Source organism: Echinops telfairi, unplaced genomic scaffold (genome assembly GCF_000313985.2).
Source record: "Echinops telfairi isolate 266 unplaced genomic scaffold, ASM31398v2 ScPeMD7_15;HRSCAF=58, whole genome shotgun sequence".
NCBI classification, from domain to species: Eukaryota; Metazoa; Chordata; class Mammalia; order Afrosoricida; family Tenrecidae; genus Echinops; species Echinops telfairi.
The window spans coordinates 9,340,980-9,365,043 of record NW_022103912.1 but is presented as its reverse complement, the minus strand read 5'-3'; the positions used below and the strand labels follow the sequence as shown (position 1 = coordinate 9,365,043).

The 24,064-nt window shown below is 45.5% G+C and overlaps 1 protein-coding gene across 1 annotated transcript in view; it reads left to right on the top strand.

Moving 5' to 3' along the window:
- NCKAP5 (NCK associated protein 5) overlaps positions 1 to 24,064 on the top strand; it is a 734,641-nt gene that overhangs the window by 545,489 nt on the left and 165,088 nt on the right. The gene's annotated exons all lie outside the window — the stretch shown is intronic.

Sequence of the window (24,064 nt, the reverse complement as noted above, 5' to 3'; positions counted from 1 at the left end):
TTCCCAGAATGCAAGCAAATGAAACTGGAGCCATTATGGATTTGGACAAGGTCTAGAAGAAAAATATTTGAAAATAAAAGCAGGAAGCGGCACTTGCCTTCGCATTTTCAAAACAAATTGTAAAGCTACAAGGAAAAGAGCAGCGTGATATGAGCTCAAAAGTAGACAAATGGATCAAGGAAATCAAATGGCATGTTCAGAAACAATGTGTAAGGAGGAGTTTTGCTTCTGATCTAGGGGTTACTTTTCAATGAATAGAGAAAACAATGGCCATTAGAAAATACATTTTAGTTAAACAACATTATAACTAACTTTCATTAAAAGCAGAAATAGATTAATGTCAGACTTGAGTATTAAATATGAAAGCATGTTAGAATGGTTTAATCATCTTTTGGTGTGTAAGCTATTCTAAAATAAGACACAAAGCCTAGATGCCATTAAGAAAACAATGGACCGATTTAAATGCAAAACAAAAACAAATATCTTATTATAAAAGACACTATGGGTAAAATTGAGAGACAAAAAGAAAGGACGAAAAGAAACAAAACAATATTTTTATCTATACTGTAGTAAAGAACCTCTACAAATCAATGAGGACAAATAACTCAATAAAAAAAGTAATAAAAAATGGGGAAGCAAAGCACAGAAGAAATAAATGGTCAATATCCAGTAAGTAGCCAAACACTTCAGTAATTATGGAAGTGACTAAAAAACAATCAGATAATATCTGTCATGGACAAAAATTTAAAAGATTGACCATCAGCATTTGGAGTGTGTAATAGTGAATGTTTTCTACTATCAATTGCTACCATTTCTTTCTTTACTTTTTGGACAGCTGTTTGACTATTTATAACAAAAAATTTAGGTGTATATGCTAGCAGCCCCAGAAATGCCAGTTCTTGATCTCACTCCAATAACTTTGCTTGCACACACGTGCATCTGCATGTATGAGGACATGTACTTCGGCATAGTACATAAGAATAAAGAACTGGAAACAGTGTAAAACCGTGTAAAAAAGATCAAGTTTAGAATGCTTTTTCCACGTGTGAAGCAATATGAAGTAAGAAAACTAGTAGCTCGACAAGTAACATTGAACTGAATGTGTCAATGTGAAAACACTTCCTAAATACTCTTAGTATGCAAAAAGAGCAGGTTGGCAAACAATACACATTGCATTCTGCTATTATTTAATTTAATAAGAAGAGTGTTAGTGTATTTGTAAGTGGAATATCTAAAAAGTATTCTAGAAGGATCCTTATAAGATATAAAAAATTGGTTATTTCTGGCAGGAAGAGTGGGATTATTGGGAGTGGCTTCCTAGGTTTTTGCCCTGAACAAGTTATCTGATTTTACCTCATTGCCTCACCTGTCAAGTTGGGGAAATAATCATATCCACTTCATAGGACAGTTGTAAAGATGTAGCACAGTTGTAAAGACGTAACACATGAGGAGGTCTTGGGCAGACCTGACAGCACACTGAGTGCTCAGACATTTTAGCCCTTTCAGTTGCAATTATTTTTGCATGACTATGAATCTACTTCCTGTCCCGTCAGAAGACCACACCTGTGAGACTACACCCATGCATAGCATGCAGTCCCGCCTTGCTGTTTCTGTCAGCTCTCTGTGAGTGCCTGGTCTCAGAAAGCAAGAACTATGCCTGTTGTCATCCTGTGCATTCCAAATCCTGGGGCAACGCTGTGCGAGAGAGTAGCACTGCCTCAGAGGGTTTCCGAAGTTGTAAATCCTGATGGAAGCAGACTGCTTGCTGTATCTTTCTACCATAAAGCAGCGTGGTGCGTTTGAACTGCTGACCTTTCAGTTCGCATCTAAGCATTTAACCACTGCACTGCCATGGCTCTTCTCTTTGGTTGCAACTCTTGACTTGTAGCATTGTGCATGGTACCACCTACACTGGTTGCATTAAACTGAAGTCTGCCCTGAGTTTCCAAAAGAAACTTACTTTCTTGGTCATTTGAACTCCTCTGTCTTTATCTGCTGTATCTAAAATGTGCTTGAAGCCCTGTCTTTCCATTCATGTATTCTGAAAAGCCAATGGTTCAGAATAGGGATGATACTACACCTGGAACAAAGGCAACTGGGGCATAAGTTGGGCCACTGCAGTGTTTAAGGGAGGCACTACTGATGTTACCCGGACTGTAGGCAAGGATGCCAGACAAAATGCCTTGTGTAGAACCATCAAACTTGTAGAAAATTTCTCAGGATTTTACTGCTTACCACGCCACACGTGTATGTGTTCCTATGGTTCTCTGAGCAGAAAATTAAACCAGATCATATAAAGTATTGGGGGCCTGGTTTTAAAATCATCTGGATTTTTCAAAGACCCTGGCACAACCTGTGATGTCAAACAGCACAGCCTTGCCGGCTGATAGCAGAGGCCACTTGAACCACTTGTGAACGGAGATCAAAGCCCTCAGTGTGGATTAGAACGTCAGCATCAAGAGAGTGTTGATGTTGATGATTCACAACCGGACGAATCAGCAACATCACCATAAACGAAGGCCGAAGGTGTCGGCAGGAGAGTTTACTTGTATCTGCAATCACTGTCCACGGAAGAAGCGGCCAGGTCCTAGGATGGCATACTGCAATGGCACATGTGCTGCCAAAGATCTCTCTCCGGTGCTGACAAGCCCGTTGAAGACTGAGGTGCACTGGGCCCAGGCCATGGGACGTTCCTTTACCTCATTCGGGTGCAACAGCTAGACAAGAAATAAGGGTAACCAATGATGAATGGATGCCTTTGAATTATGGTGTTGGTGACGAATATTGAATATGCCAGGGACTGTCAGAAGAATGAAAATACAGTGAACCCTCGCCACTTCGCGCTTCGACTTCCGCGGCTTCACTCTATCGCGGTTTTTGTGTAACAGCACCCACTGCCTACACCCGCTCCTTCAGAGGAAAAAGACAGCGACCCACCTGTAGAGTACATCCCTTAAGTCATTTCATAGGCTATTGATTACAGTATTTGTAAGAGCTATGTATAATAATACTGTATGTGAAATATGTAATACTGTAAACTAGATGCCATAAATAATATAATAAATAATAAATGATAATTGTAACATCTAAAATGTTTTACTGTATTTTCCCTTTTTCGTTTAATAAATTGGGTAATACGAGTGTAATGGTGACTAAAGGGTGTTTTTTCATGTCCTCTATGCTCTAACTACGAAATATTTGATTTACAAATAAGGAATCCTCCTTCGCGGAGTTTCATTTATCATGGTAGGGTCTAGAACCGATTAACCGCGATAAACGAGGGTTCACTGTATATATCTATCTCTTAGAAGAAGTAAAACCAGGCTACTCCTTAAAAGTGAGCATGGTGAGATTTTGAGGTGGTATCTGGCAAGACCAGTCCCTGGAGAAGGGCATGCGATGGTTGGCAAGGCAAAGAGTGAGCAAAGCTCCCCAGTGAAACGCAGTGTTTGCAACCACGGGTCCAAGCCTCACCCCGATTTGGGGGGGCCCATTTCCCTCAATTGTACATAGGGTCCCTGAGGGCCAAACCACACCAGGGCGCCCAGCAACAGCAATGGGTGCTATGTGGTTATCATGAACAGTGAAGAGGGACTAGCCAGGGTTTGTTTACCGTGGGCATGAGGTCTGATCTCCTGAAAAGGTCGCTCTTAAACAAAGGAGCTCTCCACCCCGGGTCCCCTATCTTGAGCCGGTTCTGTGATACGATAGTGCAGTTTTGTGTTACTGGCTTCCGGTGCTGAAAATCCCATTTTTATGGAGAGTTTGAGATTCAAAAACAGTACCCCTGGAGGGGGCCCACTGCCACATGCTAAGCTGCACACACAAAAATGCTGGAGGTTTGCATTTACCCGGAGCGCCTCAAAAGAAACTCTGCTTTCGAAAACTTAGCCACTGCAAACCGGCTGCGGTATGAAAACCCGCTGCGGTATGCTTCTGCTCTGACCCAAGTGAGGTCAGCATGCGCCGGAGTCCTGAAGCCACAGAACTCATCCGGCTTCATGATTTTTATTTTATTTTTTTAAGAAGGCAGACTTTCTTGTACCCTGAATGGCCTGTTAATGGGTAGGTGGCCAAACGAACCTGTCTTCTCACATATTCTAGAACAACTCCAGCGTGTCATCTGTAAGCCTCTGGCTCACCTGACACGTGGGAAGTATTCAATAAGTGACCATCGCCACTGCTGCTCATACCATTCTGTCCCTACTCGCTTCGTCATGCAAACGTCTCCAGTTTTTGATTGCAGTGGAAAATCTCCCTCGTTGTTATGAAGTACTAACCTGTCTTTGCCTTGAGGAGCAAGTATCCTTTCAACCTCAGGGCAGAGCACCTGTGTGTGATCCAAATAAAACTGTGGCATGGTCATGAGGTCACCTCTGCTGGCCACCTGATCGACAGCCTGCAGCGGAATAAAATATTATCGCCAGCAGCGCCTTCAGAATAGAGTGTGCATAAACAACAGGTGTGTGCTGGTTACTTGTTTTGTCATCGTGGTGTGATGTCACACTCCATAACTCCGAAATGCAACACCCAAAGAATACATGAGATGAAATGAGTCAAAGATTTAGCGGGGTGATGGCTTTTAGGATAAAGTGGGAAACCACGGAGGTCTGAGAAGCTCCTTAGCTATCACCATTATTATTAACATCTCTAAATACACGATGTTTATTTTTGAGGACCACCACAAAACATGATGTGTGTGCACGCAGCACAAGAGCAAAGCACTCTAGCACGTGGAATGTACTAAAGGTGCAGATTAATGATCTCATGTCGCCTTTCAAAGGAGCGATGGAAAACTCCTAGGAAGTGTTGGGAGCCTTAGGCAGGGGGTGATCTTTCCTCCCACTCTATTTGCACACTAGCCCTTGACCTTTGCCAGCGAGAACTAGAGCCCGCCAGCTAGAAGAGGGTGCATCCCAATTACACTGGGATGTCTCAGTGCCCGCACACCCCACTCTGCACGCACTTCAAGTCAGATGGACCTAACTAACATTATATGTTGAGTGATTTTCAGCACAGAAGGGAGTGTGTTGCGTAAGATTCTGTGTTGCCATCTGTTGGGCCCTTTTGCTGGCAGCACTCCATATGGCTTGCTTCTCCTGGCCCACGGAGAGAGCGGGGATCGTGGGTACGCTGAAATAAGTGCAAAGGTAAGACTGAACCAGCTAGTCGAGCAGCCTAGCTTTTCTGTATTGAGGTCTACGTAGCTACTCCTTCCTCTCCCTGAAGAGTGACCCTCTGTGACTAAGGTTTGCTACTTGGGGTCCTTCTGAAAAAGCCCTGTCACAATAGAAAAAACATTTTTCTGACTTAACTGAGGATGTGAAATACTGTATTTGGTGATAAAAATCAGTTACTTCTTTCCAACCCACTCTCCCTCTACCCTCCCAGTATGACAAGGATCTATATGTGACCGCCTCCCTGGAGGACGGACTACAGAAAAGTGGGTGAAGGGAGGCGTCGGACAGGGCAAGATATGACAAAATAATAATTTATAAATTATCAAGGGCTCATGAGAGAGGAGGAAGTGGGGAGGGAGGGGAAAAAACTGAGGAGCTGATGCCAGGGGCTTAAGTGGAGAGCAAATGTTTTGAGAATGACGAGAGCAATGAATGTACAAATGTGGTTTACACAATTGATATATGTATGGATTGTGATAAGAGTCGCATGAGCCCTAATAAAACGGTTTAAAAAAATCAGTATAACTGAAGAGGCCATTCATGCTTTAACTCATCCCCTCCACGGCTCCTACCTTTTTGGTCTTCCTCTTAAGGGCGGGCTTAGAAGTCCAAAGATGTGAACTATATCATTCACCAGGTTTGTCATAAATTATGTCACCGCTCACTATCATGCAGTGTATTTCAGTGGATGGTCATCCTGGTAGTTCATACTGAATCTGGTTACTTTCTTACCTGGAACATGTTATGTCTCATTAGCCACTCGCCTGTGTGGAGATACGGGAGAGAGGGATCATTTGTCTGTGTCCTGTGTGCAGTACAAGGGCAGCTATAATATTATAAATTGAAGTTCACTTAACTGCTTATCGAGAAAGTTGCCTTCAGGATATTACCTCTCCTGAACTCAGTGTTGGTTTAAAGAACTCTAATACACGAAGCAAGTCATCAGGGAAACTGGATTAAATGAAGAAAAAGGCGGCATCAGGGTTGGAGGAAGGCTTCTTAACCACCTGTGATATGCAGATGACACAACTGTGCTTGCTAAAAGTAAGGAGGCCTTGAATCCCTTGCTAAGGAAGATCAAAGACTGCAGCCTTCAGTTCAGATTACAATTCAACTTAAAGAAAACAAAAATCTCTCAACTGGAACAATAGGTAACATCGTGGTAAACAGAGAGAAGATTGAAGCTGTCAAGGATTGCATCTCGCTTGGATCCACAATCAATGTTAATGAAAGCGGCAGTCAAGAGATCAAAGGACTCATTGCATGGGGGAAATCTGCTGCAAAAGATCGCTTTAAAGTGCTGAAAGGCAAGGATGTAACTTTGAAGGCTAAGGTTTCCAGACTCAAGTCATGGTATTTTAAGTTGCCTCCTACGCATATGAAAGTTTGCCAGTGAATGAGGAAGCCAGAAGAAGAATTGAGCATTTGGAGTTGGTGCTGGCGAAGACCATGGAAAGCACCATGGGCCACCCAACGGACAAATAGGTCTGTCTTGGAAAAAGTAGAGCCAGAATGCTCCTTAGAGGTCAGGGTGGTGAGACCTCATCTCATCTACTTCGTCCCTGTGGTCTCAAGAGACCAGTCCCTGGAGAAGGACATCATGCTTGGCAAAGTGGAGGGCCAACAAGAAAGAGAAAGCCCACAACAGGATGGACTGACGTGACTGCATCAATGGATTCAGTCATAAGAACAGTTGTGAGGCTAGCCTGGGAGTGGGCAGTGTTCTTTCTGTTGTGTTGAGCATAAGGTCGTGATGAGTCAGAACCATCTCTGACACCTGACAGCAAGCAACAGTCGACCGGGAGGAAATTCTCACCGCTCATGTGGGAGATCTGAGTTAGATCCCCAACCAATATACACTATGCACAGCCAGCCACCGCCTGTCTGCCATTGGAGGCTTGCCTGTTGCTATGGTGCTGCACTGGTTTCAGCAGAGTTTCCAGCCAGATGAGGAGAAAAGGCTTAGCGATCTACATCCAAAGGACACCCATTGAAAACCCGGTGGATCACAGGGTGACCCCGAATATTTCAGAGGCTTCCAACACAGAGATTTGGCTCTTGCTCACGCAGTGTCGCCTGTGGGTCAGCAGACGAGCTGAGCTCATGGTACACACTCAGGAGACCCAGCTGATGGAGCGGCCGCCACGCCCAAATCGACAGTCCCCACGCGAGACGAGAGCTCTGAAAGGTCTCACATCAGTATGAAGTGCGCTAGTGCGGAGTGTTTGTCCCACAGTTTGCTGGGAACAACTAATCTCTCGGCCCTTCCCATCAACAAAGGAGCCAGGAAGTATAAGCTGCCATGTTCGCATCAGGAGACAGACCGAGACAACATATTTGACAAGCCGCACTCGGGAGACCGGTGGTGCAGTGGTGACACACTGGGCTGTTGTTAGTTTGAAACCATTGAAACCACCAGCCGCTTCTCGGGAGCAGGACAGCGCCATCTAACTCCAACGGAGAGCTGTAGTCTTGGAAACGTAAAGGGGGCAGTTCTTCCTTGTCCTGGAGGCCACGCCGAGTGGGCATTGACTCGGTGGCAATGATTTTGGACTCGGGAGCACAACACAAAGTCAACACTCTTTCCCCTACTTCCCCCTGCTTTAGCGTCTAAGAAACCCAGTGTCGTACAGTTAGCTTCCCTTCTGCCTCATATGTTGGCAGGAATCCTGCTCTGATGCAAGAGACCTAAGTAAAAACAAGGTGAGTGTGCGGATTCATGGGAATGCTTTTGCTTCCCTGATCAAGACAGACAGACACGGCTATAGTGGTCCTTCATTATGCTTGCCCCTCCTTACAACCTGAATTGTTTCTCCAAAAAGTGATATGTTGTAAATCCTGACTCCCCTTCCTGTGGTTATCATCCCATTGGGAAATAGAGGTGTTGGTGGTGTTCCATTAATGGAGCAGTACTAGGCTAGGGTGTGTCTGGCGTCAGTCTCTTTTGAGCTACATAAAGAACAGGTTAGGCCTGGAGGAGCAAGTGGAGATGGTGGGAGACAGATGCCACACCTCATGAAACTCAGGTGACCAAAGAGTAGAAGCTGGGGACCAAGGACTGCCCCTCGGAGAATCAGAGAGAGTAAGCCTTCTGTTACAGCCATCGCTCTGGGTTCAGACTGCCACCCTGCTAACCCATGAAAAAAATAAATCCCTCCTGGTCAAGTCAAGACATACTTGTGATATTTCTGATGTCGCAGCACTGGATAATTAAGACGCTCCTGTTTTGTCCCTCCCCTGGCCCATGGAGGCAATGTCCGGCTGGGCAGCAACCATCTTGGCACTGGCCCCTCTCAGAGAAGAAGGCCGAGCAGCGGGGTGGGGGTGGGGGTGGGAGCGTTTGGCATTGTAATGACATCAGCAGACAGTTCTGAGCTTTTTGCCATGTGAGAAATGTAAACACTCTCAATTAAAGAAGAGTCTCTGGATGGTGCGAACGGTGGAAGTACTTGGCTACTTAAAAAGATTGGGGGTTCAACTCCACCCAGATTGGCTTGGATGAAAAGCCTGGGGTCTACTTCTGACCCATCCGCTGCTGACAGGAGTATGGTTCTCCTTGGACCCACACGAGGGCCCCAGAGACAGAATGGATTCAACAAAAACTGGTGATTTTTTTTCCACGCCTGAAAACAATCCTGATACAGCCCTTCTTTAATTTTCACATTAAAGGAAAACATCCCATTATCACTGCACTAAGATGAAATGTGACTCAGATCTGCTACCTATGGCCCTGCCTTCCACAACGTGGGTGTAAGAGTAAGCCAGCCTCTAACCACCTCAGGGTCCATAGGTGCAATTGTACAGCTATAATAAGTAAAGATCATAGTAAAGTGAGAAGATAGGAAAGGTAGGACAGAAGATAAAATGAAGGAGTCAGACACATTTTATGGTAGCATGCTCACCTCCGGGACGGCCATGTTCGCAGCAGTCAGGTCTGAGCAGAGAGAGCGTATATTTCTAACGTGGCTTATATTTACTTTGGGGAGTGTGCAAGCCCCCTGATTACAGGTAACTGTAAGGTAGTCGAGAGTTGAATTAGAGCAAACAGGCTGTATTGGGGAGAAAAACCCAGCCTGGGTGAAGTCCCACAGTCCACAGTGTCCGGGCCAAGGGAGTCGCACCCCAGGCTACAGGAGTGGTGCTTATATTGCTGGGGAACATGTGACTGGGCTGCCTTGAGTCCATATAAGGTAGTCAGGGATTGGGAGATACAGGTATGTCCGGGTTTCTGGAATGTAAGGTGTCTTCCTGGTTCTGGGTGTATTCCTGCCGGGTGCAGAGCTGTGGGCCGAGAATAAAGTGGACATTGAGCCAAACGGGTCATGCTGGGTGTGGGCACTGAGCCAAATGGGCCTTGCCGCGTGCAGAGCGGCAGGTCGAGAAGAAAGTGAACCATTAGCCAGCTCTGGTCAGCTCCGCAGGTGTGTGTGGAGTTTCAAGGTCACTCACTGTTAGTTGTTTCAGCCAGCTCTGGTCAGCTCCACACAGGTGGGGGACATTCAAGGTCACTTGCTGCTAGAAGCCTGCTTGGTATTGATCCGGCCATACAGTAACCACATACGTAACAGGAAGGGGTTGTAACATAGGCAATACAAGCAATGGAAGGGGGACGATCTAGCGGTGTATATGCAATAGGAAGGGGAGGGACTAGGGGTACACATGTGATAAGATGGGTGGATCCTAGGTTCAAGATGGCAGCCTAACTTCCTTGAGTTGGCTTGACCCTGTCTCTGGACTCTCCTTCAGGGAAACAATCCACTATTCTTATCAGCAGGGAGCAGGCCCCACCTATGGTGGGACAAACAATCGGGTCTGATGGCTCTGGATGGCTGATACCCGCAGGGAGAAAACGTCAAAGCAGCTGACCACCCACCCTGAGCTAGCCAGCAGCATCCTACCTGTGGCATATGTTTGAGGTGCGACCTGGGGAAAACCCTTCGGCATCCCACGTGCAGGCCACTTGGTCCTCTGGGCTGCATGTCAGGGCACCTCACTTTGCAGGCAGGAAATGCTGGGCTATGACGCAGTGAAAGCTGGGCACTGCCTCATCTGCTCCGACTTAGTGAAACGACTCCACGGTGTTTTCTGTGGCTGATTTTTGTTTTTTTAATAGATAGCTACGTTTTCCTTTAGAGGTACTCTGGGGATTCAAACCTCCAACCGTTAAGTTATCAGCCAAGTCTATTAACTGTTCGGACCTCCTGGGACTCTTACAACCCCCAAAAGTTCAGTGATGCCTGTCCCTGGCTTTCTTGCTGTGCGAGGAAAGCGAACTCACGATGTTGACGTCCATACCCATCATGTCTTCCTTTTTTTTTTTTTAACTTAGTTAGATGTACTCCTGATCAATAGTCTTGGCTTTTCTTGAACTTCAAAGGAAAACTTTCGTTTACAGACTTGTCTGATTCACCATCTGTAACTATTTTCAGGCTTTCTTTTAAGATGCTCTCTGGAGAGATGACTCTTTATAATGTGATGGGCTTTTCAAAAGTTCCTGGGGAAAAAACAGAGCTAAAAGACCATAAAATAAGCAATAATACAAATTCTCCACAAACTCCTTGAAGGCCCCTTGTCTGCTCTGCTAAGCGTTACCAGGGTGTTTTTCTTGATCTGTTCCCTCCATCTGAAAAAAAATAAATAAGTAAACCTGCTAAGTGGATCTTTGATACCATTTTCCCCTGTCCTCTTTCCAAATGAAAAAACTTTCAAAGAGAACTTATTTCATAAAAACATAAAGCTTCCACGCTGATAAACATGCGTAAGTATGTTTTCAAGTCTTAACCGGGGTACCTGAGGCTCCCAGAGAATCAACTCCATTGGGGATCAAATGAAGACGCAAAGGACAAAAATAGTAAGAGGTATGAACACCGTGTGACAGCCTTGGATCGTGCAATGTGAATTTTACAGACTACAGCGCGAGTTTCTCTAAATGCAAAACACTTTAGAACAGACACTCACTTGCTCCACATTCACCTTGACAAATTCCGGTTCCGTCGCGTGAATGAGTGAATGCCTCCGCTCTCGAGAATTCCGGACCTTGAACATCCAAATTGCAGGAGGGTTGCAGAAAATTATCTTTATCTTTTCCTCTCCTTCCACTTTCTATCCCATCCCCATTCTCTCTTTAAATTTTTAACAGAAAAGCTAATGGGGAAATGTCTTCGAAACTTCAGTCCATTCCGCGGTCTTCACCCCCTGCCCTCCCCAGAAGGACAGCACTTGCTTTATGACCGTGTATTGATCCCCGCTATCTTTCTGGAGCCTGGTCTGCTCTTGTTCCTACAGGCAAAGGGTGAGAGTTAGATAGTCGTATTAATTTTCCAGACATCTGCACATGTTTTAATGGCCTTTTGAAGTTTGAAAGTGGTTTCTTCGTGAGCCCACCACAGGGCTAAAATGCTATTAAGGTTTGGATTGCAACAATACATAACAATCATAGCTGTAGAGCTCAGTGTGGCAATGAAAGGAAAGCTCCTTTATTTTAGGGGAGATTCAAATGAATGTGAGTTCCTGGCCCAGCGAGGGCCAATTCCTCCTTGTGCTGACGGTAAACTGCAGAACCTGGAGTGGCTGAAGCCCACCCATCTTTTCCACAGGTTTAAAAAACCAGAGGCACAGCCTGGGGACCTGAGGGGGTTTCTACTTGCAATACGAGGTGGGGGAAGAGTTAAGTCATTGGGTTTTTTAACCATTTCTTAGCCATGAACACCCCTACCCCACCCCATTCACGACTGGGGAACACTGTGGTCCCCATCTCAGAGGAGCAGTTTGTAATGCATCCAATAAAAGGCATCAGATGCTCAAGAAAGCCAATGATATTTAAAGTGCAGTTACCAAAATATTGGAGCAGTGGCAACGGTATCATAATACATGCGCTTCATTTCTGTAGTGTGCCATGACGAGCTAACGTTGCAGCCTGGCTTAATTTTTAAGTCATATTGAACCTACACGTTATGTAGAGCTGTTTTCCACAAGCGTCGTTGGACGGGGAGTCCTGAATGGGGCAATGGTTAGCAGCCCCAGCTGCTCATTCACCATTTGGAAATTCAAGGCTACGTAGAGGTCACCAGGGAATGTGATTTTCAAAAAAGTAGCCACTGAAAACCCTATGGTGCCCAATTCCACGCAGCCACACATGGAGTGACCAACAGTCCGGTTCACTCCATGGCAACTGGTAGCACTGGTGATGTGAATGACCCCTTAGAACTGATTCCTGTGATGTTGCCTGTATCACAGGAGTTCGGGAGCACATGGGTCAGAGCTAGGCTGTCTACCCAAAGACTGCCAGTTTGAAGCCACCCATCGGTGGGGAAGACGTGCTGAACTGCTTCCAAACAGCAAGAAAATCCTCAGGGGGAGCTCTCTACTCCGAAACGACTCAGTCACTCCAAGCAGTCGTGCACCCCGTATCTGATGCCATCCTGGCCACTTCCTGGTAGAGTATGTACCTGGAGTTGTTTGTCCAGGTGTAACATTCCCCCTGTGGGGAAAGCCACACTGGTGTCTTCACCACCAATGGCCCATTATAGGGCTTGGACCAAACTGAGAAAGATGGTTTCTCCTGTTTATGTAGTCACCTGACCAGGTGTTGGGGCCCTAAAAAAACCTCGACCAATCACCTCTCTACCTAGCATTCAAGGTCAGCCATCACTTGAGTGCTTTTTTTTTTGTACTTTATACCTGAAGCTGTGAACAGAGAGGCAGAGTGGTTTCCTGAGAGATTATGGCATTTTCCTTAGATTCAACATAGGTTCTTCCATCAATGCAGGGAGAGTACGCTTACATTAACCTATCTCTAGATATAATTATCGGGAGTTTCTTAAAATTTGAGAGAAGTGAAAGTTTAAAACCAGAATTTTTTTTTTTTCTTTTACTTCTCATAACGTGCTGGAGGACCTGGTTTTGCTCGTCCCATTACATTGTGATAAAGGAGCATTTGATAGCAGCAGCCAGTGTGATAAACTGATTGTGGCAGCGCTGAGAAAGAATCTAATAAAGGCATTGATCTGCAGATTCCAATTCTGTAAGCGCCAGCATCGATCAGCATAAATGTCAATAATGAGATCATATCGAGAACTCCCTAATTCCTTCAGATGATTCTGGGGCCTGTTGACAGATTCAGGAAGCAAACGTGGAAAGGAATTTAAAACTCTCGCAATCACTCCTTTGAACAGCATCAGGCTACGTGGCACTTTGGTGCCATGAGACAGATCCCAGTTTGGTCCTGGGTGAAATTAATGGGACTGTGAAAGAATTTTCACATTGCAAGATAGGCACTTCCTGGCCTATGTGGTAACAACTTATAAGATGATAGAGTGTCTCAGGGGTATAAATGTGCTCATCTGTTAACCATAGTCCACTAAGACTCTCCTCCACAGAAAGGCCTGATGATCTACATCAGGGAAATCAGCTGTTGGAGAACCTTAGGGGACAGACACAAATGGTGATGAGTCAGAACCAACTGCAAGGATGATTTTATTCCAAGCCTTATGGTGTAGTGGCTATGCATTGGGCAGCTAGCCTCAAGGTCAGTAGTTCGAAACCACCAGCCATTCCTTAGGAGAAAGATGGGAGTTCTGCTCTCATAAAGAGTTGCAATCCTGGACATCCACAGGAGCGGTTCTACCCTGACCTAGAAGGTCACCAAGAGTTGGCATCAGCTCTACATCAAGTCTGTAATTATAGCCAGTAATTTGCGTTCAGCCTTGGAGTTTAGGAAAACGGGCCAGGGAAACTACTGCTTGTTTTGTTTTGTCTTTGAGAGACCATATCTAGACAGTGCAGAGACAGAAGCTGTCGGCTCGGAGACCTGTCAAGGAAGGCTACTTGAGGTGGAATTCTGAAGCCATCATTTGATATTTTAGACTGCGTCCCAGATTGCCTGTCCAGGGTTCTTATGGAGCTGATGCTAAACTCTGATGCTAAGGACTGGGGGTGACAATGGGGCAAGTGTCATCAGGTGAATTTCCACATCAGAAACACCAGGCAGCATGGTGGCACTTGGAATTGATCAAGAAGGCAGGAGTGTCCAGAGCGAGAGTTTCAAAAAGGAACACAAGACACGGGCACTGTCTGAATCCACAGAGACTGCCATCGTGAAGGAGGCCGATGTTCAGGGTTGGCTTGGTAGTACCCTCATCCTTCTTGTCGGGGCAGGAGCACCTTCTAAGGAAGGACCAGGAAGGGTAGGGGCAGCCATCCTGTGGGGAGAGGAGAGGAAAAACAATGACACCCTACTAATCTGAAGGCGAGTGGCATAGGCTTGCACGGTGGACTGTTCATTGGCAGGTGGAACCACCATTTGCACTGTGGGAGAAAAACAAGGTCTCATGGTCCTGTCAAGATTACAGTCTGGGAACCACTCAGGGGCGGTTCTAACCGGTCCTACAGTATAAGGTCCCTGTGAATTGGAATCCACTTGGTGGCAGTGAGTTTTTGAGATCCTGGGGTTCTGATTGTGAGGCTACTGCGGCTCAGCCTCCAGGAAACTGGCCTCCCAGGAAATACTTACCTCCTTCTGCCCTCAGTGTTGTGTGTGAGCTCCCTCAACTGGGGACCCAGATGTTGACTTCTCACCTTCTGGTGTTTGGGGGCCTGTAGTACAAATCATCATTTATTCAGTGTTACCAAAAGCATCGTTCATCAGGAGTGGAGACTCTAATATTAGCTTAAAGGCAGGATATATTTTTAATTAACATAAGCCATTTGGGGTCTTATATTTCATCCATAGTATCAGGAAATTTCACACGTATATTTGTCATTCTCATTAGCTGAGGATAGTCCAAAAATCAACAAGAACAACAGAAAAATCTGCTACTCTGTAATTGAGAAATTATGTTAAAACTCAAAAGTCTATTGTCCTACCAAATAAATTGATTCTTCTTCAATGATGCAGGGCTTCCTGAGTTGAACAGCAGCCAGGGCCAGCTTCTCAGGCATGCCACCTGTGCAGTTAACGCAGAAGGGCCCCAGGCTGGCCTCAGCGCTCTGCTCTTTCCAGATTAAAAGTCTGAAAACATTTGGTACAAGGGGCCTTTTGTAAGCTCTGTTGTTGGTCCTGAAAATAACGAATGTTTAGAGAGCATTTAATATGTCCTTAAGCACCGTAAGTAATTGCATCCTTGCCACATTGTATACGTTCTGGAATTGTCACTTCTTCCCTTGAACTTCAGTTCTCCAGTAAGCCACTGTGAGCTAGTATTGTTAGTGTAATTCCTGGGTCGGCCTCAGTCCGGGAGCCAGGTGTCATTTTGCCACCTCAGTTATAAATGATGCATCTGTGTGGAGAAGCTCATGTGTGAAACAGAGCCCAGGGTTTATCCTGAAGGATTGAAAGCAGGCTGGGTACATGATCTTCTTGGCTTACGTATGCTAGCTAATGAAGACGTGGCACTACCGTGGTTCAGTGAGGTGCTTTGGTCCCGTGATGATGTAGCCAGGGCTGATGGACCTGGAGTGTCCTCCATCGGGATACACCCTGTGACTTCACCCCTGGTTTTCTGAAGAAACGACGCGTATTACAGAGCAGAATCTTGACAAACTCAAGTCAGACAGCAGCTTACTCCATTTGACTTCAACCAACCGAAAAGCACTTGTGAAAAGATATTTGCCACCCCACGTGAAACTAGCTGAACACAAATGTAGAGATTTATATGTAACAAATGTTGTGAATCCCCTGGAATTATTAACCTGGGGCATTTGATTTAAAAAAAAAAAAGTGTGGTCTTCAAGCAGCAGTCTCCAACCCCCGCCCCCTCCAAAAAAATAAATAAAACAAAAGCTTTAAAACCATCCAATTACTAACTAATGTTCAAACCCTTCGTTTTATGGTAACAATTACTTCTTGAGAACACGAGTTTTCCCATAGTTGCTCAAATGAGGCAAAGAGCAGTATCTTTTCTCCATCACACTCTAATCCTTTGTAATACTACCGATAGGCAATGCCTTTGAAAAAAACTCGCTTCTGTTATTGCTGAAGCCTTTTTATAATGCTGCATGCGATCTAAAATGTAAGGAAAGCTCAGAGAAAGATTACTTTGCGTCTCTGAAGAAAGTTCCCATCAAAGCCATTTATGAAAATTAATAAACTTGTAGGGATTTGAGAAGCTGGGATAATTTTAGGATTATGCTAACTGGTGACTATCTCAGAAGAAAACAGAGAGATTATGTTATTTGTATTTCTCCAGTAACTATCCGCTTAACACCTCACAATTTCCACCCAAGGAGATTGGGATTTTCTCTTTTCTCCTTCTTTCTGGGTGCCTGGGTCACCGATTCAATGTCTTCTCCACTCCGGATGCGCTGAATTACACAGTGTCGGGAGTAAACACACTGTTGTGTGTCCTGTGGAGGACTGGCCCTTTAGCCAGGTTTCCTGATGCAGCTGTAACTCCCGAACCTGTTACACAAATGCTTGCAAAATCACAATCGCATCGGACTTTATCTTTGATGGTACAATTGTGTCTTTAGTCCACTCGCTGGAGCCTTTTCTGGGGACAGCAAGGAGCAGTTTTAAGTTGAAAGTCTGGCCTCATTTCCTTCTCAGACTCTTGTTTTCAGCAGCTTCCCCTAATATGCCTGGGGGCAGGAGAGGGGCGGAGAGGCCTGCAAAATGGAAATTTAAATAGAGAATACATTGAGAAAACTAATAGAAAAATAAAAACAAATCCACTTGACCTGTTGAAACCCACCCAAAACTAGCGACTGCCATTTGCCAAGAAATGATTTAGTCGAGTGAAATGTATTTGACAGCTAATCCTTTAATATCTGCTTTACATGTTACCCTTCCCACTGTTAACACTGAACTACATTGCAAGCCGGTAATTTGATGCCCTGTATTTCAAATCGCTGTTAGGAAGCCACATAAATAGCAATTTCTAACCGCTTGTTTATAACACACCATGAGGCATTTCTTGCCATGGGGTAAAGCCACAGTGGATTTTAAAAAAAACGACTTTGGGGATAAAGCTACAGGGAAACTGGGAGTGGGATGTGTAGCAATAGATCCTGTAAGGCAACCTTCCGCAGTAAGACTGAAACCCTGATAGCGCCGTGCATCCACGAATTCCATATCCAGGGACAGGGATTCCAGACTTTCATTGAGTATTCCGCCCAGAAGGTGCATTTACGTAATAGGCCTTCACAAATGTGCAGGAAGAAATGGGACCCCAGCAACTTGTTTTCTTGGAACAAAGGCACCAGGCTGTGAAATACAAATGGGTGCACATCCCAGCAGTGGCTCCTTCAGCATTCTGAGATAGCCCCTCCCCCAGATGCGGGTTGTGAGAGTGAATCTCCATGCGTTCCAGCACTGTGTAAGCCCCCGGGCTTTGGAGTTGATTCGATCCAATCATTCCTCCCATGATGGAAGGAAGCGTCCGTCTTATAAATGCTTCTACACACTTTCTTCTGGCTGTCCGAAGCACAGGCAGGCCATTGTCCCTGGCGTGAAGATGATCTTCTGTTGTTTAGCAATACTCATCCTGTTCTAATGCCTCCTCATCACAGGTGCGGTGACAGAGCAGGTCTCAGGTGTGACAACCTGGAAGACTGGAGTCCTTCTGCATTCCAGAGGGTGTGGCTCCTTGTCTTCAGGAGTAGAGAGTGCAGATGTCTCTTGTGCTGGTCGCTCCATACTGTGTTAGTGTGGGTAGACTAGAGAAACAAGTCTACAGACACACATATGTCTATAAGGGAGAGGTTGATATACAAGAACAATTGAGAAAACATCCCAACCCAATCCAAGGCCATAAGTCTGATAGGAGCCCGTATGTCTGATACCAATCTATAAAGTCCTCTTCATGCTCACGAAACACATGCAATGACGCCAAATGCAGGTTGATCACAAGTCAGCATGTAGAAAGTCTTAGGGTCCAGTGGCCTTGTTAGTACCTTAGTGCTGACAGGGGTCTCTCTGTGGCTTCTCCGGCTTCCGAGGTCTGGTTGCATCCATGTGGCTTGTCTTCTGCAATGTCTCCCAGGGAGTAGCAGAGAGTGTGTGCAGTATGCTTGGGGAGCCGCTTAGGGGCAAGCATGCAAGCTGTGCATGTGTCCACTGCATCTAAATTGTCTCCCCAAAGCCCACCTGCAGCCTCTCCTGTGAGCGCACCTCTGTGTTTGCCCCCAAAGTCACTGCCATGGAGTCCATACTGACTGGAACACAGGTTCAAACGGCTCCTGTGAGACTAACTCTCTGCGAGAGTCGAAGGCCTCATCTTTCTTCCACAGAGGGACTCCCTGAATTGCTGCCCCTGCAGGGCTTCCCTGTGTTTGCATGGATAAGTAGCACGGAGGCTTGGAGCCAGGCCAGCATCTGGGGACAATGTGGAGTAGATAAAGGAATAAGGGGGGGAGCACATCTTTTTAAGAGAGTGGATTCAAATTCCAACATCACACTGACTTACTTGCTTACAATGTGACTTGACAAATAACCCTTTGTGTTAGTCTGGGTTGACTAGAGAAACAAATTCATACACTCATATGTATATAAGAAAGAGCTTTATTTCAAAGAGTAATCGCCTGTTAAGAAAACATCCCAGCCCAGTCCAGATAAAGCCTATAAGTCCGATATTAGCCCATAGGTCCGACACCAATCTATAACTTCCTCTTCAGACTCACGCAACACATGCGATGATGCTGCATGCAGGAAGATCACAGGCCAGTGGGTGGAGAGTCTTATGAATCTAATGGTGGCGGAAGCATTTCTTTTCAGCACTGGCTGGGGTCTCCCTCCATGTGGCTCCTCCAGCTGTAGGCCTCTGGCGATATCAGCGTAGCTCCATGTGGCTTGTCCACAGAAATGTCTCACAGGGAGAGTGTGTGTCCAGCCTCCAGGGAGGAAGACAGGGGTTCCCAGAATCCTCAGGAGAAGGCCACGCCCACACGGAGGCATGCTTGAGTATGACCTGATTGGCAGGCTAGACTCCACCCCTTCGCTCAAGTGGACAGGAGATTATATCACTGCAACACTCTTATTCTGAGATGTCTCTCTCACCCATTTCCCTCCTTGGATTCTCCTCTGTGGGCTCTGGACTGTCTGCAGAATAATGTCACATTCTGTCTCCTCTCCATGATACACTTGAATTCCTTGCCTGAGTAATCATTTCTTGTTCACGAAGTCTTAACTGAGATGCCGCTGCCCATGGGAAGCCCAGCAGGAGATCTCTGCCCAGGGAAGGGTCTTTCCCAGTCTCGCCTGACACCCTCCATTGAAGGTGCCTTGGTAGCTTGTCCATCTCAACCATCTGACTGTTACCTCTTCTTCGGGGTGGGCGACTCTGCTTGCCCACCATTGTACATACCTCAGTGTCTAAGACCAGAGTCTGAGAGACCTCGTGACACACAGTCACGTAGGATTCAGGCTGCAGCTCCAGAGTGTGTCCAAGTTCAAATTCTGGGAGGTGAACAGTTTCTTAAACCCTGACCTTTCTCACCTGAACAAAATAAAAAACATAGGTCAGAGCAGTGTCTTCTTCACAAAGGGATGGTAAGACTTATATAAGAAAGGAAAGAAAAACAAAGTTTCCCGGGACCTGACACAAAATAGCACTCCCTACATGTCTGATTTTCTGCTTAATGTTACTTAGTTTTTAGTGAAATCCAAGTTTAGATTACTGTCTATACTCGTGTATAAGCCAAGTTTTTCAGCACATTTTTAATGCAGTTTTTGTGGTGAAATTAGGTTCCCTGGCTGATATCCGGGTCGGCTTATACTCGAGTATATACGGTAAATAAAAGAATATTGGGCTATAAGAAGGAAATAATAGCATCAACAGTACCCAGAATAATGCCAGCCATAAATAGAGAAGAATAAGAAAATTATCTTTTAAAATAAATTAATGAATTGTATTCAAAAGTTGGTAAGGAAAGCTATCATATTGTACTGTTGCCAAAAAAATGGATTAAGCCAACAATAGAAATTGATTGAAGTTTATTTAGAGGTGATTTGCAAATCGGACTAGCATTTCAATTTAGGAAATCGAAAATGTTCCCAAGGAGGAGAAGAATTTCCAAAGATTCTTACACCCAGCTCATGTTCATTGCCAGGGCCAGAGCAGTGTGTTGATATAATCATAACTTATCCTGCATCACAGTTTCTAGTATGCCCTTGGCGTTTCTGTTTCGTGAAATTGACTGCACAGCGATAATTCTTCACAAGAGCTCAATGCCTAAGGCAAAAGCGGTCTTTATTAAGCTGTTTGTTTGGCTATTGTCTGACCTGAGGGTGACTTGAGGAGATCATTCTCCTACAAGGTCAAGGTTCAAAAGATCATCTCAAACCAATGGCTTGGAGTGGGTTGACCACCCCGATGAAACCCAGAAAGCTGTATTCGGTGAGAATCTGTGTTGCCGAAGTAAGGTACAGCTTATCATTATACAAATTTAATTGTTAGAGTTAAGAATAGGAACTACATAGTCAGATCACCTGGTATTTCACATACTGTGCCTGACCTTTTAAGCAAGATTTAGCTCTACCTCAGCTTCCCCACGTGTGAAATGGGAGCAGTGATACCCTGTACTGCATTGAAGCTCATACCCAATCCACAAAAAAAAAACTCCATGAATTATTTGCAGCTATTCTTGTTACTATTATCAGTAGTTCTTTCTCAATTATCTGACTCCAGAAAAGGATTAAACAGGAACGTTCTCCAGGCTACGCAGGCTGCCCCCTCGGAGCAACGCACACCACGGACCCAGCACTCAGCCAAGCATAAGCAACATCATATGACTCGCTCTGCAGAGGCCCTTCATGGAGCGAGCAGCGCAGTGTGGGAGAGGTCAGCCTTAGAATTACTGCCTCTGACTAACAGATAGCCTTGGGACTTTGAATATGTTCCTTGGCCCCGGTTATCTAATGCTTCGCCTATGATAATCAAGATAGGCCCACTGCCACTGGGGTCCAGTCAATTCAGACTCCAGGGACCCTAGATGACAGTGTGGAATTCCCTCAGAAGGTCACTGATGCTATATAGAAGCAGATTGCCTCATCTTTCTCCAGGGGAGAGGCTGGTGGTTTCAAACTGCCAACCATTCGCTGAGCAGGCCAATGCTTAACCTGTTGTGCAATCAGGGCTCTTTAAATAAGCCAGATAGCAGCCCCTTGCTCCAACTGGCATGAGGACATGTGATGTAGGCTCAAAGGAAGGGGCTTCACATCGGGCCTCCTTTCCTGCAGAGCGGAGTTAGTCCACTGCTTCCCACTCAGTGGGCCGCAAGTCTCAGTGGTGGCCACCCATGCCACGTCCATAAAAAGGAAAAGTCAAGGTTGGAGAGTTTCAGTGGCTTTTCTTTGCCTTCCCATAATCCTTCTAGTTAAAAGAAATTATAGAGAAGTCATCGGTTCCCCCGAACTGTCACACATGTCAAAAAGCAAAAATCCAAGAGATAATTCAAAAATACCGTTTGATTAAAAATGTAAAATGCAGTCTAGATAATTTTACAAAACAGCGCGGGCAATTGGGAAGCTCTTGTTAAACTACCTGTAAAAGTAATTAGTGGTAAAAATGGAAATTTCAAGGCGCCTCTGTATCTGTTAGATCCCAGAATAGGCTCAGGCTGGTTCGGTACTGAAATCACTTCCTCCCAAACATCAGAATCACAAAAGAAAAGAGAAAAGCTTATGAGAGTTTTAGGACAAGAAAGCAAGTGAGGGTCACTCTTGCAGGCTCTTGACCTCCCTCGGGACTGACTGGCTCACTGTAGAGAAGGCAGCCAGACCTACTGCCATCAAAGCTATTTCAACTCATAATGACCTTTTAGGACGGAAGAGAATTACTCCGTGGGGTTTTGGAGACGGTAAATCTTTACAGGAGCAAACATCCTCATCTTTCTCAGCTTGAGCTGCCTACCCTGAAGTTAGCAGCCCAACACTTAACCCACTCTGCCACTGGCCCACAGTCTGACTGGCCTAATCTTACACTCTTGTTTCCCAGCAATTTGCACTTTGGCTGTTATGTACGAAATACTGATGGATGCTTTGTTTAGAACTGGAATCAACTCGATGGCAGTTGAGTTTTTTGAGAGTTGCTTGTTTGGCGTAAAGACATCAGATCAAGAGATTTGGGGGGTTGGGAGGGAGAACTGTAGGCAAGGCTATTGTCTTCTGGGAAGTTTTGTCTTCTGTGGGATCTGTGTGTGGTACAATGGCCAACACACGCCACTGCTACCTGAAAGTTTGGAGGTTTGAGTTCACTCAGGAGTACGGAGGTGTGGCCCTTGTAGCCATAACCCCTTTTGTGATGTATCGTACATTCTAGACTCGATGTCTAGCTTATGATTGTAATCTCCTATTGGAGGGATGTCTCCATCATGCTAATAGACAGGGTTAAGATGGGATGTTTTCTAGGTCTCTACTAGAGGATGCGAACCAGGTTACCACGCTTGGTATTCTCAGGGGCATGCTCTGCAGAAAAGACAAAAGCTATACTTCCATATAAGAGAACTATCTCAGAAGCAGGAATAGAATTCCTGGGGCCATCAAGGAAGAAGTGCCACAAGTAGCCTTTTGTAGCAAGAGGAGGTCACATCTTGCTGTTTGCTCGGGTATTTTGGAGAGAGGCTAAGGGGGGGTTACTTCAGAGAACTCAGCCATCATCTGCCCAGTGGAACACAGTTTACTCTCTGAGCCGTCTCAATGGCAACTGATAACTCGTTTCTACGTGTCTCACTGCCACAGCATTCTCCGGCCATCCACGTTCTTCCTCGATCTGTCTTGCATACCTTGTCTTAAGTCATCGTGCAATTTGCCTCATCCGTGTGGCTGGGATCCTCATTGATATTCCAAGTTCTTATAATAGACCTTCTTGAATCTGCCCATAGTTCATAGGGCTGTGCACAGAGCAGATATTTCTTAAGTGTTTCTTATTGGATTTTAAGGCTCCCAAGAGCAAGATGTCCAAGTGCCCTCAAGCCACCATTAATGCATGGGGCGACAGAAGATCGGAGGGGGGTTAGATTGGTTGCTCAAACCCACACAGCAGTATTGTGCAATAAGGGCCTACCAAACTGCTTCCTCCAACAGAACCATCTAGAAAGCCCTAGTGAGCATTTCTGTGCTGTCACACGAGGTTCCACTTGAGTCACAATCTGCTCAACAGCAAGAAACTTAGCATTTGAACTAATACCAAAACTGGTGGTACCTCAGAGATCGATCCGTGCTACACAGACCCTAAGGGTCCCTCTTGGTGCAGTGGTGACACATTCGGCTTTGATCTGCATGGTCGGCGGATGGAAACCACCAGTAGCTCCAAGGGAGAAAGACTGGGCTTTCTACTCCCACCAGCAGTGACAGTCTGGGGTCCCTATGAGCCAGTGTTGACCCTATGGCAGTGAGAGAGTTTTACACTGACCCTAAACAAGTGCCCCTGCCACCAGCCCAAGTGCTGCTCCCTCTGGCAGCCACAGGATAATCAGGTTGTCATGGCAGCAGGCCCTTTGAAGATGAACAGAGCTGAGGGAGAATGGTTTCCCAGGCCTTTCACAACCTAGGATCACAGAGAAGTAGAGCCATGCCACTTGTCGGGGTCCTACCCAAAGCAGCCAGAATGCTCCCAGGGCACCAAGGTGGCCGCGCCAGGAGGGCCTGAAGTTGTCAGGTGAACAATCATGACAGTGAAGACTATTGTATGTGACCTAAAAAAATCTGACTGATAAAAACTTCAGTCTCTGAGATCAGTGAGCTCAATATGATGGACGGATTTTTTGTTTAGTTTTGGTTTTTTGGCTTTTTTTAGCCATCTCCCAGAAGAGCGTTCAGAAGGCACCCTTCTGTCATGTCAGCAGGACAGCTAGATGGCAGATACTGTGCTTTGTCCTTGTGCCCCAAAATGGACGTAATGGCATAATTAATTAAACATCAACTTTCTTCCAAAAATACTCTGTCCTAG